Source organism: Temnothorax nylanderi, unplaced genomic scaffold, assembly GCF_030848795.1.
Source record: "Temnothorax nylanderi isolate EJ_2023f unplaced genomic scaffold, tnyl_v1.0 TNYL_tig0111_pilon, whole genome shotgun sequence".
Taxonomy (NCBI): Eukaryota; Metazoa; Arthropoda; class Insecta; order Hymenoptera; family Formicidae; genus Temnothorax; species Temnothorax nylanderi.
The window spans coordinates 389,754-409,263 of record NW_027249173.1 but is presented as its reverse complement, the minus strand read 5'-3'; the positions used below and the strand labels follow the sequence as shown (position 1 = coordinate 409,263).

The 19,510-nt window shown below is 35.8% G+C and overlaps 1 protein-coding gene across 2 annotated transcripts in view; it reads left to right on the top strand.

Annotated features, from left to right (window-relative positions):
- Positions 1–19,510, top strand: part of LOC139776081 (UPF0489 protein C5orf22 homolog) — a 267,600-nt gene that overhangs the window by 150,194 nt on the left and 97,896 nt on the right. The gene's annotated exons all lie outside the window — the stretch shown is intronic.

The following is a 19,510-nucleotide window of genomic DNA, read 5'->3' as shown; positions in this document are numbered from 1 at the left end:
AGGAGCAAATTAGATCCAAGATCGCTGATGTTACCACCTGTTACTTTCAATTAATATCAATTAATTGCACTCATGTATCGCGATTAGTCAGGCCCGTCTCTCAAAGAAGATATCGTAAACCTATTTCCGGCAGCGGTATAAATACTATTATGCGTGAAATGCGATTGATTATCTGGGGATTGAAAGAGTATATTTAAACGTGTCTGATATTTACAAAATATAGATCATTGATAACTAAGCTGTTGACGGTAAAAAGTTTTTAAAAAATTAAAACAAAACTAAATTGATTCTTATCATGCTAATCCTAATATTTCTCTGTCTCATATTTTGTAATATAGCTATACAGAAATTTTGAGAAGGAGTTTCAGCTAATTCTGCTAAATCGAAATTCTGATAATCTGTATACAAAATCTAAATTGCGTAATATTGTACAGTAAGCAAAAAAAATCGTTAATGTGTGAAAATGTATAATAAATTAATATGACGATTATTTTACTTAAAATGTTAACGCAATATTTTTATATGTATAACAAATTGTACAAGAAAGTTATTTAAAATAACATAAAACTTATAATTAAAAAACAATGCTTTTAAAGTTTAAAATAGTGTAAATAATAAAGATAATAAAAATATTAAAATTGATTTGAATGTTAAACATTAATGTATCTTTCATAAATATGAAAAATTAAGAATATTTAGAATAAAGTTCTTTTAGTTATCAAGATTCGGTCGCGCTTTAAATAAAATATTCTAATAAGACACTAATTTACATTCTCTTGGTTTATTATGTTTTTGCAACAGAAAATCTTGCTTAAGCATATGTACGTATCGGCTTAATCTGACTTCATTATATTTCTACCATGCGAAAGTTTTAACTATGAATACATTTGCAACTACATATTGTCTGGAATGTCTTTATCGACATAGCGCCTATTGTGATCTGCAAGATTTTGCGATAAGAACAATAGAGTTGTAAAGTCGTCAAGCTGGAATTTACATCGAGATGTAACGTAAATGCATTTATGCAAAGAGTTTTATTATATCATTTGCTTTATCGTGCGCATTAAAATTCCGGTAATTTTTTACTGCTACTAGAAAATTTTGTAACTCTAATATATATATATATATATAATATATATATATATATGTATATTTAATTTTTTGTCTTTGATAAATTTACAAAAGAATCTCAAATATAAATATATAAAGTCTTAAAATTCAATCCATGTAAAATTTCATAAAAATTTCACTGCAACAGCAATATTCAATTTTTGTCATACAAATGTACCGTACAGTATTAATATTTAACTGTTTATAAATGAAAATATCTTTAACTGGTGATTTTAATCGCATGGACTTTCGCGACATAGATACGCAATAAAAATTATTTACAGGGTCATGCAATTTAAACGCATACGTGTACGTATGCCCTCACCGTCGATAACATTTTCGACGTCAGCCACGTCAACTCGTTTCTCTCGAACGTGCGCATAAATCCCTTTATGAGCGTCGTGTCACGAATTCACGGCTTGTCGCCGATTTTATTGCATGGCAGATTGCTCGGCGTAGTCGCGGCTTTTACGCCGCTGGATAGAAGTATCGAAACTTCCGGCATTCCATCTGACGATACGAGCAGCAGAGAGAGAGGCTCCAAACGCAAGGTGCATACGCACAGCGCGGCGTGTCGAACGTGCGGCGTGTGCGCCAGACGCATAGATGCGGTATAAATGCATATCTCCGGTAATGTACGGACCGTCTCGAATTTAGCCCGTCGAAGCGCGTGACGATATTCTTTTAACGGCTTGAGCGGCTATATGTTATAAAGTCGATATTTCCGTATTGATAGGATGCTTACGCGCGCGACCTTACAACCGCCTTGATGGTCTCTTTTACGTAAGCTTTCTTATGTGTCGTCCAAAAATTTGTTGATAAATAACTGAAATGAAAATTTAAAAAAAATGTCCGAAACTAAGAAGGATTTATTGAAAATACCTAATAGGATCAGCTGTGTAGTATCGTCGAGTCAAGATATTAGAAAAATAATATTTTTATTATAAACTCTGTGTGAAACTTCTTACTATTTAGTTCAAATGGGAAAGAATTAGTTTTGTCTACAGAATGTAGAGCAGTTTTATTTATCGTAACTATACAAAACGTGAGTTAATCAGTTAATGTTATCTACTTTCGTGACATTATATTGCGAAGGATGTGGAATTTTTCTGTTTCATACGTGCGTTTCGATATCAGACGAGGCGATGGATACAGGGGACCCGCGTGACTCGAAGCTATAATTCAATTCGGTGATAATTGTCGCGAATTAGTCCTCTAAATCAGTCGTATACCCTTACATTCTCCGCCTCGGTCTCTCCCACTCGTACTTATCGCCGATAAATGGCGGCTCTTTCCTTTCCCTTGATCGCGTGATCGTTTGGCGTAAATAACAATTAAATAAAACTCGAGGTACGAACTCGCCCTCATTTCCTGTCTACTTTTTCTATCTTTAGCCACTGGTGAATTATACCGCTGTCATCATAAATCCCACTTATCCGCGATACGCATAGTGACTGATAATTAGATGAACCATCAATTCGCGAGAATTTCGTCTGATCTCATTTTGCCACTTTCCTTGTTCTTTTTTTTTCGGAACAATGTATTTCTATATTTATAAGATCTTTGTTATCTCTCTTTTAAATGATATTATTAGAATAACAGATTTTTAATTATAATTTAATAATGATCGAATATAAAAAATTGCTGATATCGGCGAACAATGATATAACAATATCACGAATGTAAGAACCTAATTAAATAGATGATGGATCGTTCCAACGTGTCAATTTATAATAAATCTTACATTGCAATTCCGGATAATATAGATAAATTTCTGATAATCGGGGCGGAGCGATACATTTTTTTCCAAATCGGGCGATCGGATGCAGGTGTATTACAGGTGCAATACCTGTCGCCAGGTATGACCGCGCACATGGGGCAGGTGATTGCCGACAGAATCATTCCTTTGTGATCTAGAATTGATCTTGATGAACTGACCTTGTAATACATAGGCGTCAAATTTTGATGTTCCTTCTAATATGTCCAGATACCATCGTTATTATCTGAAATTTATTCGTAGTGCCGACGTGGCGCAAATGCTGCTCGCGTTATATCATCGATATGTATATTAATTGCCAACATCCATAATCTCGATAAATGGTAGATAGAAGGGTGGTAGGAGCAATTGTTTTATCTGCGACGGAAAATGCTGATTTGTGCATAAAAGGCGATTATAGAAAAAAAAAACTGTAATTAATGTATATCCATTGCGAAGAACATTCATATTAATGATATGTACATTATTGGTTGTTATATGAATATCTGAATGTGAAATATGTTGGAAATATATGAGGAGACACGCATGCGCATAATTTTGAATATCGTCTCGTAATTGAAATTATACATATACACATGTTTTTTCGTTCTTTATCCGAAGCATTCGTGTTCTCATTCATGTTCTTTTCTCTCACTCCCCCCCGCCTCTCTCTCTCTCTAAATTCTGGCAGTAAGACTGATTATATAATCCTCTTACCCCGTTTCACTGGAAATATCCAACTATACAGGTGTAAGACATGTATGTAACGGATTCCACCTGCAACACGACCAGCAGTTAACTCCTAATTAAGAGTATATCGCTCTTTATCGTTGATCGTTCCGTAGCGATCCGCCAGACGCGTACTATTCCGCAGAATTTATTCACACACGTCGGCTCGGGTTTAGCATTAGACGCGATGTGGTTGTACACGTTAGTTACCGGTGCGATAAGAATCAACTTCATTTTCCCGCGTCGAAGTCCTTTTAAATGGAAACGATTTTCATCATGCGGAGAAAATGAGCGAACGCTACAGTTCTTTATGGGGGAGATTAATTTTAATGAACGCCACGAGCAATACGTAGACGGGGTGGGGGGGGGGGGGTTACTTCGTAAGACGGGAGACCGCGATTTCTGGCTCGGTTGTACGTACAAATCCGTTGCCTGTGAAACAATTATTATTCCTGGCAGATCGCCTGCGTTATTGAGCAAGAACGGGACTTCCGTCGGGGAATCAGATACCGCCGCTCGCATGTGCAACGCGGCCAGATGCGCACACCTAGGAATCTACCTATCCTCTCCACGTACCTGCCTGATGCCTACCTGCCTGCCTGCCTGCGATTCCCCGCGTGCATCCGTGTAGGAAGCGCCTGTGCACAGATTACAAAGTGGATATTGGTTGCACGAGCTGCATTCTCTATGATCTGTGCCACAGTGCAGATGGACCAAGTCTAAAGCTATCTCCACAACGGCCGCAAACGTAACGATTTTTTAATTAAGCTTTCGCAAACGCAAAAATACGCAGGTGTTAAAACTTTGCAAGTTAGTGTTTTCTTATCTTCCATCACATAGATTCAGATAATTCTCTTTTCTCGAGAGATTCGTGTATTTTTATCTTAATAAAATAAATCGCTCGAATTTCATGAAAAGCGTAATAGCGTGTATCGTATGACAGTTTTTATTTGAAAAAAGTATTTTGCGTATTTTGAATGCTTTCGTTGTGAGCGTAGCCTGCAATTAGAATCGGCCGGCACATGTGAGCTCTATCGGAACGTAGAACGAGAGCCTATGGAAATTGGCAATTATCGCAACCCATAACTAAAGGTCTTAGTCGTGCGCTGTATCGAGACATAAGGTCTGCACGCAGTGTCGGAGGTCGGAGTGCAGGGTCATTACGCAATAATTAGAAATTAAAAAACACCGCGCGGTGTCTGCGTTTCCCCCCCCCTCGCATTAGCTATCTCTACCTAATGCACCACCCTCCCACGTTAGAGGGCCTCCTTCATTCTCCTGTCCGGTATATTTCGCATCGCGGTTAGTCCGTTGCAGTTAAGCGTATCGTCAGCTGGCGAATTGCAACGATGTCCATACGACAGGTTAACGAACCTGCCGCCTACTACATCCCCTCGGTTTTTATCTAATTTCTTTTACGATGCAGAACATCGAAGAGGAGAGGCAAGGACATGAAATTGCCGTCAGAACTGCATGCAGGTAGTAGCGGCTGGTAAACATCGCTTGAGGAACTGACCTTCTCCTCTTCAAGTCTCATTATACCACGGTTTATCTTCTTGTGGCGTAATGCGCGGCCGAATGAGAGATCGATGGCTTTCAACGGCTTCCAATAAATCTGCATTTCGTGCGCATAACTATTCGCTGCTTACAAGCCTAATGTCACAAGTCATATTTGATCGTGTAGACGTATTTCGTTACGTGATTTTATCTAAAAGTAAAATGTATCACTGACTTATATTAATATAGCAATCCGATATTTTAGGATATTAAAATTAAACAATAGCAAATTTATAAAAAACAATTTATTTTATGTCGCATTTTATAAAATCTTACGTTAAGAGAAACATATTAAGCAATAACTTAACATTTTATGGATGGAATTTACTATTATTTTATCAAATACTTTTTTGGTTTATTATAAGATATCAATCGTATATCATTTTCTATAAATAGACATAAAACTTAAATTGTATATTAATTAATTTTACTTTTAGATAGCAAGTGTTTCAGGATACGTGAAAATTCGTTCGTTGTGCTTTCTAATCTATTGACTCATTGCTTAATAGACAAATATGCTCAACATGTAATATGCTTTCGCCAAGACGTGGCGTTAATCTCGATGCTAATCTTCCTGAATAGTCCGTAGGTAGTAAACAACTCTATGATTTATTACAAAAATGCCCGCGAAATAGGAAACCATACACGTGCTGACGCATTTTCATTTATTGTGTGCAGTACGAAAGGCTCGCAGGTTACAGGAGTATCCATCTGTCCATGGCATGGTTTTCATGTGGGAAAGAACTCTCCTCTTCGCTCGGAGTAACGCCCAGGGAACTGGTTTCTACCTTCGCCTTCTCCTCGTTCCTACCTCGGACCTTTCTCCTTCCTCGCCACGAGAGAAACGTCTCCGCGGATTCTGGATTTTATGAGTTTCTAATGAGAAGGGATTGCATTAGCATGCAGTGCAACCGCGTGACTGATATGTTATATACCCTTCATGCGTTGCACATGTACCAAGACGAGTCATCAAATTATTTCTACCTCTTCGACAGATGGAGAACGCGTCTCGAAGTATTATGCCTCCCAACTTTCTGAGGCTTCCGTTAAAAAGCCGAGGCTTTGATGGTTTTGATCAATAAAATTATAAATTTGTTCATAACATCGTCGTCGTTAGTAGAAAATAAACGACTAAACTCCGTGAAATATTTATAATGCTATGGAAAGACTGTTGCAAATTAATTGCCGTACTTATGAGAAATAATCATTCCTTAATATCATATTCAATTATTTAAAAGAAAGATTTGACATATAATAGTCTTTTGCAAATTCTACAATATCTTTTCAAAATGGAATAGATAACAGATTATGAATTATATTTTCCTAATTTTTTAAATACTTTTAACATGTTTGTTATATCAAAAATGTGATTTTAAAATAAGAATAGAATATCAATATAATTTCAGAAAATTATGACAGAATTAAATTACTAATTAGTGTGGAAAAGTACTTTTATCGAAAAGTTATAACATTAGCAATATCTATAAATTGTAATTTTGTATAAATTTTAAATTAGAAATAATTTTAGAAGACTCGAATGATTAAAAATTAATAATTCAGTGAAAAAGGCACACAAGCCGTAACAAGATGTTGTTGTTTTAATCTTTAATCAAGTCGAAGTTAGACAACTTAACATATGTTACGACCTGACATTAAACCATCCTCATTACAATAATATATCAAAATTTTATAAACGCAGTGAACGCATATCACATAGGTATTTTTATCGCAATATAATTTATATGGATCTAAACAGCTCATGTCTTATAAATTAAATTGTCGCAAAAATAAAAACAGTAAGTCGACAAGTAGAAGTAGTTAATATGGTAAGAGGACCCATGGTGTTTGATGTCGAGAATGTAGAGAACAAGTGCTCTCTATATCTTTAACTGATAACATCATTATAGTGATCTTTGCAACACAACTCTCGACATGCAACATCATAGGTCCTCTTACCATATTAACTACTTCTACTTATCGACACTTACTGTTTTTATTTTCGCGACAATTTAATTATAAGACATGAGCTGTTTAGATCCAACATATAATAAATTATATTGCGATGAAAATACCTATGTGATATGCGTTCACTGCAAATCTATAAAATTTTGATATATTATTGTACACTAAAGATAGCCTAATGTCAGGCCAAAACGTATGTTAAGGTGTTTAACTTCAACTTAATTAAAGATTAAAACCACAACTTCTTACGGCCCTGTGCCCTTTTCACTTAATTATTAATTTAAATTAAAAATTGAGATGTTTATTACATTTCAGAATATATTATTACTAATATATATAATCTATTTAAAGTGTATAATTAATTTGTTGAATTTTTTTTATGATAACGAGAATACAAATGGTTCGCGTATGATGAAAAATTCGAGAAAATATTTTATCAATTGCAACAGTCGCAATGTATCAGTTTTGATCGTATTAATTAGCTTCATGTTATTACATGACAGCGGTTAATTTAATAATACGTTTTAACTTATTTTCAAATTGCTTTCACATAGCTTTTAATTTAAACAATTAACATTTGTCGCTCGTAAATCAGCTATAGGTACCAATTGCAGGTGTACGCTTATGTACCTCGTAAGATTGCGATGAAAAATTTTTGAAATACTCTGTTCCTAAATCACCGAATTGTATAATTGTTACTGTTGTATAATTATTACGTTCATAATCGGCATATTACAAAATACACATGGATTAATTATTAATTTTAATTACATTTGTTCTCTAGTACTTAATTTTATGTATTGAAAAATTTCTGAATTATATAAAAAGTTTAAATACTTTATATTCATATATTATATGAATTGTTTAAATAAGATTATTACTTTTTACAATTACTGTATCAGATGTTTTATTTTTACGTTAGTATGTTTTTATTTCTATGTTACTTATTGTTAGAATTGTTATCTTAATATTTTGTTTTACTTACATACAAATATTTTAAAATAATATTATAATTTCGAATACAAGATGTTTTTAGTTCATTAATTAGGAGTATGTTTGAATAAACGTTGCATTACAAATGCTATTGATTATGAGATTTTAATATAGAAATAATTCATTATTTCGCAAGTATATTTGATGAAAAAAATCGCACGTGTATATTTACACGTTAAAAACATACATTCTACTATATCCACTATTAATACTTTTAATTCTACTGTATTATTGCCGATCGAAATCATTATCGATTATCTTGTCTTATTATTGTAGGCCCATGCATTTTGATCTGGCATGTGTTTATCCTGTGAATTGGCATTTAAATAAATGAATATGATAACGTAAGACTTGTACCATAGCCATAAAATGCGAGGAATGTGCATACACACCCTGCATTCTGTATTTACGAGCCGCGAGTATCGCGGCATCTGCATCACATCACAAAATAACGATTCGATTACCGCTAATATACGAAAATGGCGTAAGTACAGGCTGCACACTCGGAATCGAAACGTAGCGCAATTTCATTCGATTATAATCGCCGGCCCTTTATCCGCCAGCCGCGCGTCCTGTACGATCATTCGATTAAAATTACACGAAAACATTACTCGGGCCGATCGGCAGATGTGCAGTAGGAACGAATGGATTTCGAATGCATGAACGATCCAAGGCGTGTTTGTCTTCCCGTAGAATCGCCCAGGCGCATACCGATGTTAGCATAATAATTGATCCACGATAGGATCAGTATCAGTACCGTGCAAAGTCACTCTGGGTGATTGGCTATGACCGCGATGTAACGGAAGAAATCTTTTTTTATCTCTCTTTTCGTATGTAAGGAAACCGAATATCATTCGATATCTCATAACACATATAAACGGCATAAAAATTTTTATAAATTAGTACAAACGCACGAGTAAGACTCATATTCTAGTTAAAGTTTGTTTTTTGGAACTACTATATCGAAGAGTGATAATTGCATGTCATTTAATTAACTTTTACACATAACACAGAATTTTGCTATTTTCTGTGTATTACCTTTTATTATATGACAACTTTTACGAAATTATTTATCTATTACGTTATTAAGTAAATTATTTTAAAAAGCAGACATTTATTATATATTTTATTCTATAATATCTGAGTAATTTCGATAATATATGAGTTTAAAAAGAAAATTAGCAGTATCAGATTGAAAAAAATGTTATCCCACATTTGTCCATTTAATATAATTGGCAATTCTATTTAAATTTATAAAGAAATTTAGGAAGAAATATATAAGATTTATTCATGGATATAAAATTATATTATTCTAATATGTAGCGATATGCTTTTAATCTACAATGCTGGTTTGATTTTTCTCAATCTCTCGGTCTTTCCTCCGATTAAATTATTTCCGATGATTACATTATAAATCATTTTAATCTGATAAATTGATATCAGATATTAAATCGTTTATATATTATAATTCTGTTTCTGCCTCCTCTTCCTCCTCTCCCCTTTTTCCAGCAACCTGGCTCATCCATTTTATCTTCAATTAATTCTCCGAGTTAATTGAACCTCTATTTCGTATATAGCATTCACCACGCGAACACTTCCTGATTACAAATCGTATAAAACTGTAAATGACATTGATATATACACTATCACATACGCAAAGCCAAACTGCATTAATTATTGACGGAAACACGTTCCTTGATATCATTTCAATTAATTGAACACCTCGCAGAATTTATGCTGAGAGAGCCGCCATCAGTTTACAACATAATGTTTCATTTTCTCAGACAAATTTATTTGCGAGCTATTCTTATACCTACTTGTTAAAATTTGGTAAGCGAAATATTATTAATATTATTATTAGTCTCTCATTCTCCCATTATCTTTTATGTAATATTCTGCATAATTAAAAAGTACTAAAAGTTTTTTTGTCAAATATTTTTTACTACTAACACACAATTAATTATTTAATAAAGTATGTTCTGCTTAATAAAGTAATGATTATTTTCTAAATTTTTAATTTTTAACTGAATTATTAATATGTAATAAATGGATAATAAATATACTCGAAGAATGTAATTTGATCAGAAAGTTAATATATGATTTTATATTTAATATTTATAACACACAGTTCACATTCCTAGTATCATATAATACACACTAGGAATAAGGAGATTGAGATTCTCTGTACATTCTCGTAGTTCAGTTGTGCCTGAATCCAGCCTGAAATTCTTAAAATCATCCACATGTCTTCATAATTACTAACAACTCGCATCCGCATTCTAAAGATTCATCATTGAATCCTCCAATATTGTCAAGTTAACAACGATAATAAATTTTTCATTAAAAACATAAATTTTTGCAATATAAAAGTACAAATTACATGAGATAATATGTTTTTATTGTGTATCATTTGCGGTGCGCTGCAGCGCACATTTGCCTCAAAGAAACTTTAAATGTGAGCATTCTACGTCCAGATTAATCTATCTAAATGCCTCGTGCACACGTTATATCCTTCGAGGCACAAAATGGAAGAGTCGATAAACACTATTACATATTATCCATGCATTAAGACCCCAAGCTGGCGGAGGCAATATCACGTCGTTCGTAGCTAATATATACACCAGTTACGGGGAAACTTAAAGACACGAGAGAGTTTAACGCCTTGCTGCTTATTTCTGTCGTTCGGATCCCGCGTTTTACGGGGGCCCCGTACTTCTATTAATTTTTCTCAACGCTTCCCGCTGGTCGGCACTATCATGGGCACCGTACGCGCGATCACTAATTGCACGATGTCATAATACTGTCATAACATATATTAACATATGCTTCCCTGACCTGCAAATCGCATCTGTAAGTGTAGAATGTACGAAGTTGGCTAGTTGGCTCCGATTAACCCAAGACCACTTGAAATCTTCCCGTAGAGCGCAATCCGAAATTGTCCTCGCGTTTCCGCATATATTTCTCAACTATAATCTCGATTATGCATGTACATCTTCTTTCTATATTCGCTTGTCGTTCGACAAGCATTTATTATATACGACTACAAGATAGGCGTTGATATATGAAGTACTTTGATAACTCACACGATATTTCTGTAATTCTCATCGCACGTTGCACTTATCCGTCCTCATGCTTATCTTATGTAATATTTTTTATTTTTTCGCTATTAATATATACATAAATATATACAATATAGGATGAATTTTTAATAAATTCTTATACATCTTTCTCTAACAGTATTTAAAACTAAAATATATATGTAATTATTGACGGTGTAATATATCCTTAATACATTAGCATAATGACGGTGAAATTTTATATAACAATTTGCTTTATATAACAACGTTCGACATTACTACTGTACTGCAGCTGTTAGAATTACTACTTGACAAAAAGGGATAAATTCAATTTGCATGCCTTCAAAGTTATTATTTGTTATTTTCTATATATCTGCAACAGATTTTTCTTGCCGGCGTAATAAGTATCACTTACAACGCGGAGAGAATATTAGGTCTCCAGACGTTCGCAGTTTCAAGTGTCCTTGAAAATAGAATGAAATTTAGTCCTAAGCCGATCATGATAAATTAAATCCATTCAAATAGCAGGAACGATCGCATTCTGGAGTGCTCGCTCGGGCGAAACGGAAGACTAATGTCACAAGAAATGCAATTTATTACGTGATATGGAAAAATATGATCCTTGATGTATTATATGTATTTTATATGGTTATGCACACGCTTAGCGATATACGCGATATACGAGTCTTATCTTCACCCATGTATCAACATATAAATCTATACGACGATTACCGAAACATGAAGAACTCGATAATTAAATATGCATTTAATAAATTGCTCATGTAATTTATTAAATGCCCTATGAAATTAATTTTGCGTAATTAGATTGTAGATGAGAAATGACAAAAATAAGTTAAATTGTAGGATTCAAATTTGTAAGGGGAAAAAAATCGTTTTCTTCGAAATCATTTTGACGAAATTAAATGTATTATATAAAACTTTATTGTATTCAACGATATTGAAGCATCCTGAGCAAGCAATCATTTATGTAATTCGTTGTGATTTAACCTTATTTGCAAAGTCCATTACTTGAATGTTCGATGCAAATTATCCTAATCGTATTGAAGTTTCAATTAAAACCGTGACAGAAGAAAACAGACGAACTATAAATACGAAGCTAATGTTCTTCCTTTACAATTCGTCGATTCGAAAAAAATCTCAGAAGAAAACTCGAGCTTGTCGGAGATTCATTGCTCGCCCGATGGCGTAGTTACAAGCCGATACAGTAGCTAGACGGCCATGAATTCCAATACAGACATCACAAGGATGGATCCTCCATTTACGACGACGATCTTTTGCCCGTAGCCGGGCAAAAAGTCACGAAAGCGCGACGGTGATAGGTTCGGCGCCTCCGGTTGTCGCGAATCCCGCGGATATAACTTCCTATTACCGAGCGATGTATACGATGAGAGGAAAGCGGGTGGGACAGGAGGGGGTGGTTGCGCGCGGGGTGGTCGGCGGGGTGGTCGTTCGAGCGGAAAGGGTGTCTCGCGTGTGCCAAAAGAGAGGCGTGCATTAGGAGATTGTGTTCGACAGTTGTTTACGACACTCCTAACCGCCGTCTTCCTCGTCTCGCCGCCCTTTGTGTCTCGCGAACCTCCGACCGGCGCGGCGGTGTATCTACGTACGAAGATCTCCGGGTGCTCTTTATCTGGCCTTCTCGTTGCCGGCGAAACCACACCCCTGTTTGCACCCCCTCACTCTTCGGCGGCAAGCGCGCGTTGCATCGAGTAACAGCAAAGGCGCGTATTTACGTCGTTGCGCTCACATAACTCCGGCCGACAAACTGGCAAGCCTTTCTTCTTGTCTCTGTCTCTCCTCCTCCTTCTTCTCCTCCTTCCTTTCCGATTTCCCCAGGCCTTACTCTCCTCTACTTTTCTTGCAATCTCGATGAAGTATTTCAAGGATCGTCTTCCAATCGTCCACCCTCTCGCGCGTCGTCTACGATTTCAGGGTGGGTACACGCGAGCCAGAACGTCTTGACTTGGCGATTTCTTTATCCGCGACACCGTCACGACTTGACTGCCGCGATACATCAATTGACGTTCAATATCGCTCATTTGCTTTGCATTTTCAAAATTGATTATTACATGAATGAATGCTTCTCTTGATATCATTTTTTCTTTTCGTACAAAATCAATTATCGATTAAACAAAAATTATCTTCATGTGGATCTTGACGTTTGTCGATGACAGACATAATAGAAACTTAATCAGGGTACACTTGATGAAGGAGCGAACGTGTATCATATACTTATGTGATAAGGAAACGATAGCAATTTCATTTATATTGAGCTTCATATACTAATTGAATTATACGTTGCCATACATATTTACTGCGAAATGATACTACATCATATATTCACACCGGAATCCGAGTACTACATATTTATTATTTATTTATAGATATTTTTAGCAATATATTTATAGTCATCCGATTAACTAGCTATTACTAAGCAATTTTTAATATTTCTTAATATTTATTCCTATCTTTAATGTAATCTCCGACGAATAATCTTACTTGGACGAACGTCGATTCGATTTTTATCTGGAGCCACTAGTCACGATCTAAAGTCCCGCGCTTTATAATTGGACTTTCTATTGCGGCGGATATATGCATGACACGCGTCTACATCTTCCAACAAGTTGTCTAATCTGTTAAAGTCGCGATCGTCATCAGTTTCTGCAGATAGAACCCGTCCGCTTCCTAGAACCAGTGATCTGTACACCGGTCCGGAAAATGTATAGCCCCGCTCGATCCATTAATAACGCGGGAGTCATCAAACGAGTCGCGCATTCGCGCGATAAGACCATTCTTAAGTGGATGTCGAGTCGCGGCGCAGCGTTAACGATTGATGCGGTTTGGCGTCGTCGCCGTCGTTTTGTTCGCGCTGCACGCAACACGCGCGCGTTCCTCCTTCTATATTTTCTATCGCCTGTCAATGCATACGCGCGCGATATATAAATTATACGCGGCTGCAGTATCGCGGCATGTTAAGAGCTATCTCGCACACTGATACATGTAATTAACTTCAAACATGTGGAGTGTTCCTAGTTATAACTCGGTGAAAGCCGCGAATACATGTGTAATGCGCGAGATGTCGTCAAACAACGGATTCTAACAGGAAGTTCTCCAAGTAAAATATGCTAATTGCAGTTTTTAGGTCTGGCAATAAAGTAGTATATTTTATAAACTTCGTAAAATAATATGCAATTTTTTCAAACATGGCAGCACTATGCCGTAGTTATTATGCGCAAAGAACTTTTATAAATGTTACCGCTAATATACGTGCGATATATGTAAGGAATTTATATTCCTAGATTCAAGAGTAGCCTTACCATTTTTACGGGATACATTGCATATTTTTATCTCAACATATCGCCGAGGTGCACGCGCGCCATACGTCGAACGATGCAGAGGAACGAAATATTTCACGAAGCTCGCGAAAATGCACAGACAGTTTTCTCTGTGCGGAAAGAGAAGAAAGAGAGAGAGAGTCTCCGAGAGAGGAGGAGGAGCCATCCAGTCGGATATCGACGAGGCAGATGAGCTACCAATAACTCAATGTGCGCTTATAAACTGATCAGACTTCCAACCGCCCTCCTCCTGCCTCCACCTCTGGCGGTGCACGGTGGAGCGGTGGAGCCCCGGCAAGACCTTCGATTCGACCCGGTTCCAATAGCTTCGAGTTCGTCTTACGCCCTCCATGACGACAACGACGACGACGACGTATTACTCCGGGACTCCTTCGCCAGAGAGTGAAATGCAAGCGAATTTACCGCACGATTTAACAGCCCCTCCGACCTACGGGTATTCATCTACCTTCTCTCGCCTGCAGCCTGCAGACAGGCGCGAGAAGGAGACGTGAATACAGAGAGGAACTGGAATTCCTCGTAACTCGAGGCTAACCGAGTTTGTTGTGCGCGCTTCAGCCGTGTGTATGCAACAAACTGCAATTCAATCGGATTCGTCCAGATTCCGTTGTACCTGTTGTCCCCGGGGAACGGCTTGCGCCTGGGATTGTGCCTGATTTTTCTCGAGGTTTTTCAATTTTCAGCGAGACCGCTCGCTTGTTCGCTCGCGCGGAGGACATTGAGCGGAATGCGGCGTCGAAAACCCCTTCTCATGCACGAAGGCGACACGTGTGCTCGTGCGCGATATTATAGCTAAGTTCTCTCATGGGCTTATTGAATCGCAGATTAAATGGACCGCACTCTTCTGCGAATATATGATATATGTAGATATTATTTCTACTTACAGACTTAAATAGATATTGTGAGAGGAAGATTTTATGACACATATGATCCAATTGATATCATAATATATTATTTATTGAAGATATAAATAAAGATGGAAAGTTTGTAGCATATTATCTTATAAATTCTCAGATTCAATTAAAAATTTAGTTGTACGCAGTAATTGTAATTTTATTTGCTAATGTATTGGATTTACCATATCGTGAATTAAGATATTGATAAATAATTGAATAATTGCTTTCCTTTCGAACAAATTAGGCGTAAGACTAAGATTCTTTATGATGCTTTCCAGGCATGCAAGCAAATCTTATCTTTAAGCAAATATAGATAGAGCCTGTAACATGGTAATATCTCTGCAGCTTTGTAAGATGGCGGTATTCATTCAGGAGTAAAGAATCCCTATACACGAAAGTAGATCCAGTTGCATGCTTACGGGCGCACGAGTACCTACACCATCAGCAAGGGGAGACTATCGATCTCATCGAAACGTGGTCGCATCGAATCTCGTTTACCGAAGGGTTCCACGAGGACTAGTAAAATCGAAGCAGTAAATTTAAGGATTTTACTTCACGAGGGATACATTTATTTCTTGCATTGGTTCCGCGATAAGAGAGGAAATTTGAAGTGAAACAGCAGGGAAATCAACAAGCGAAGTCATCGATCTACTCGCTGAGCCGAAGTGTTATCAACTAAGTTATCCGATGAAGTTAATCTGTAGAAAGGACTCGCCTGTCATTTGTGCGAGTTCAAATGGATATTCTAATTTTTCTTTCTTATTATTCAGCCATTCTTATTATTCCGTCTAGCTTACGTTTAATCATTTCTGATCTATCTTGACGTACTCCGTATACATTAGAGAGCATATTTAATCAGGTTTCACGATACGACGCATGTACATACGTGCACTCACGCAATAGACATCCAACTATTTTTCTCATGCAGACGAAATATACATGTATATCTGTACTTTACAGGTAAAGAATCGTATCTCCATTATTAGAAATTTAAAGAAAACTTTAAATTTAAAGAAAACTTTAAGGATTTAAAGTTTATTATCTCTATGAAAATTTCTAATATGACTTTTTCTAAACATTGTATCTTATTAGGAACCAGTATGGACATAAGACCCTTTATCCTTTATTATATACTTTAAACTTCTGGTATATTAAAAAAAGTATTAACTCTAATTTTGACAAAAACTGGAGATATGATTCTTTACCTCTAAATTACAGATGTATAAAGCACGTTTAATTCGACCGCGGACTGCCTTTTATTTCATAAAATGAGAGATTACTGGGCATTAGTGATATATTTCTCTAAGCGTTCTAGAAATACAGTCGAATACTTTCTATTTAGGTTATATTATTATAGGTTATTTCATCCCTAATTATTTAACTATTTTTTACACAAAATAGTTTGATATATATTTATTGCAACAAGATTCTTATTACACTAAAAGCCATTTTATACATTGAAATATATATATATGTATATATAAATGTACTATTAATTTATTATATTATCTTTTTCGATTTATTTTGTAAAATAAAAAAACGGGACATTATTTTTTATTCGTATATTATATATAAGAAAAACAAAAATAAATCGATGAAACAATATATTTGACTATCTCCATCGAATCGTGTGCACTCTCAACTAGTCAAAGTATTTTTTTTATCACACATCTCCTGCTCACAGAAATACAATTGTGTTTATGGTCTCTTTTTCAGTAGAACAGAAAATCGCTCACGGCTTTACTTCTAAGAAAGTTATAGAACGTAGGCAGCTGTTGCCTTGCCAAGTTTTATAAACCATTAAAAGTGCTTATTCCGTCACGTTAATTTTTATTGCGTCGCCGTAAACGTCATTTTGTCGACAACGAAATAAATTTCTTGCTTACGTTTTTTTATCCATGATTTTAAAGTACTTTCGGGTAACGTACAGCTGAATTCATGATATTCTCAAGGTGTTATATAGCCATTATGTGGCCATTGTACGGCCCTTTTAAGACCATTTACCGCGCATCACAGATCAGCAGATGTTTGTTTCTTAATTTACGTATATATGTGTGTCAACGTACGTATATTTTCCGATGCATATCGTATAAAATAAAACGATTTAAAAGACAAATAAATATGAGATCGACACGTTCTATTATTGTGTTCCAAATTTGATTCGTCTGAACGTGCTGACACGTAAGATTTTCTTAATCGCTCAGATTGTAAATCTAAATTTTCTCCAACATAATACGATTTATCTTTTATATTTTTATATTAATTATTAATTATCTTATTTGTTTACGAATCAACACAAACACAATCAGATTGTTACTCATTTCAATTGTATAGACGAAGACCATTGTATGTACACTTTTAAACAGTCGAAAAGATTTTTTTTTTTCATCTTCGATAATATATTAAAATTATTTTATTTTTTTGTGTATACTACATTAAAAGTAGACTTATTTAATAACAAAGATATGTGGGGAATTGTGTCGTTTTATCTTTTTTTTCTGTAAAATTCCACATGAGAATAATTAACGCTCAACATTGGCGAATTCGAGACATGCCTTTCGATCTTCCTCACCTCGTTCGTTCGGCTCGATGTTTTTCAAGCGCGCGAGTCCCGATGGGGTCGTAGTGCCAGAATGGAAGAGTTCAATTCCGTATGCAAATGCGTCCCTCTCTCACGACACCTCGCGCGCAACGGGAACCCCCGGCGTGGCGACCGACTTGGGAATTTGAAAAGCCACCACCTGAGAACGTGTCAATCGGTCGACATAATTCGATTTGAATAATGAGCGGAGGTCCCCTACGCAAATCGCGTCCATTATGGTGAGTCTAACGCGCGTAACGGTTCCACGCTTCTCGGCGTTATATTGTGCGCAACGGAAAAAGATTTTGTCAAGATCGAGCTTGTGCGAGAAATGCTGAGAATGCTAGAATTCTGATTATATGGAACTTTTTACGCTAATAAAAATTAATTATTAAACAAAATTGTAATTGATACAATGCCGCGTGTTAGAAAAATTTTGTACTTTGAAGAATGCTACATTTTAATACTTTTTATTATAGTTTTCTAACTTTAGTGTTAAAATAATGTCTAATTCATAAAAACTTTTACTTTTTGTACTAATAGATTTTAGGAAAAAAATTATCGCCAAAATCTGTAAAAATTCTAGAAATCTGTAAAAGATGATTACCTATAACGATAAAAATTATTCCATTACCAATGTCGTTATCATTCACGTAGGTAAACAAATATAAATTTTGATATAAAAGACTAAGGAATATTGATATACGCATTTTTTCGCAGTCCATTTTATGTTTTTATACACACGCATTCACATCCGTTTGCATAGAATTTTAGTTTCTCGAATACTTTACTCATTCAGAATAAGCGAGATACGTTCGCGTTTTCACGTTTGCGGCAAACACAGTTTGCCGTTTTTCACGCGTGAAGCGAATTTCCGACGAAGCGCCCGCGCCGCGCCGGCAACTTTCCCGCCAAAACGCGGAGAATTCCACTCGCAGATTACGCATTCAATCATCGCCACGGCGCGGGCGAGCCAGTGCTACGGCGATAGCATATGGTGCTCCACGCCATCGAAATTTGCGAGCATTTTGCGAACACAAGCATGCGACGATAATTCCGCATGCGTACCCTCCAAGTTTCTGAAAGGAAAATACTTTCTCGCGTGCGGAGCACCGTGGCGACGCGTCACAATTGCCTCTGATGAATGCCCGTATACATTTACATAGCAAATGTAGTATGCAATGGTCTACGAAAGAAATTGGCTTACCTGAATAGTACAGAATGTTTATGTTTTGTTGGAAAAAAATTATAATTAGCGGTGATATCGTTTTATTAACAAATCCTTATAGCTTTATTTCGTAAACCAATGTTTAATCATATTTTATTGCTGCATGATTGTTAATCAATTTATTGTCAGCTTTTCTATATTTTGGCTTTTAGAATATTGGCTTATAAAATTACTTCTATCCCTACTCTATTTTGTTATTAAAGCACTATCGTACAGACAATATGATTATATATGTAAAATATATGTA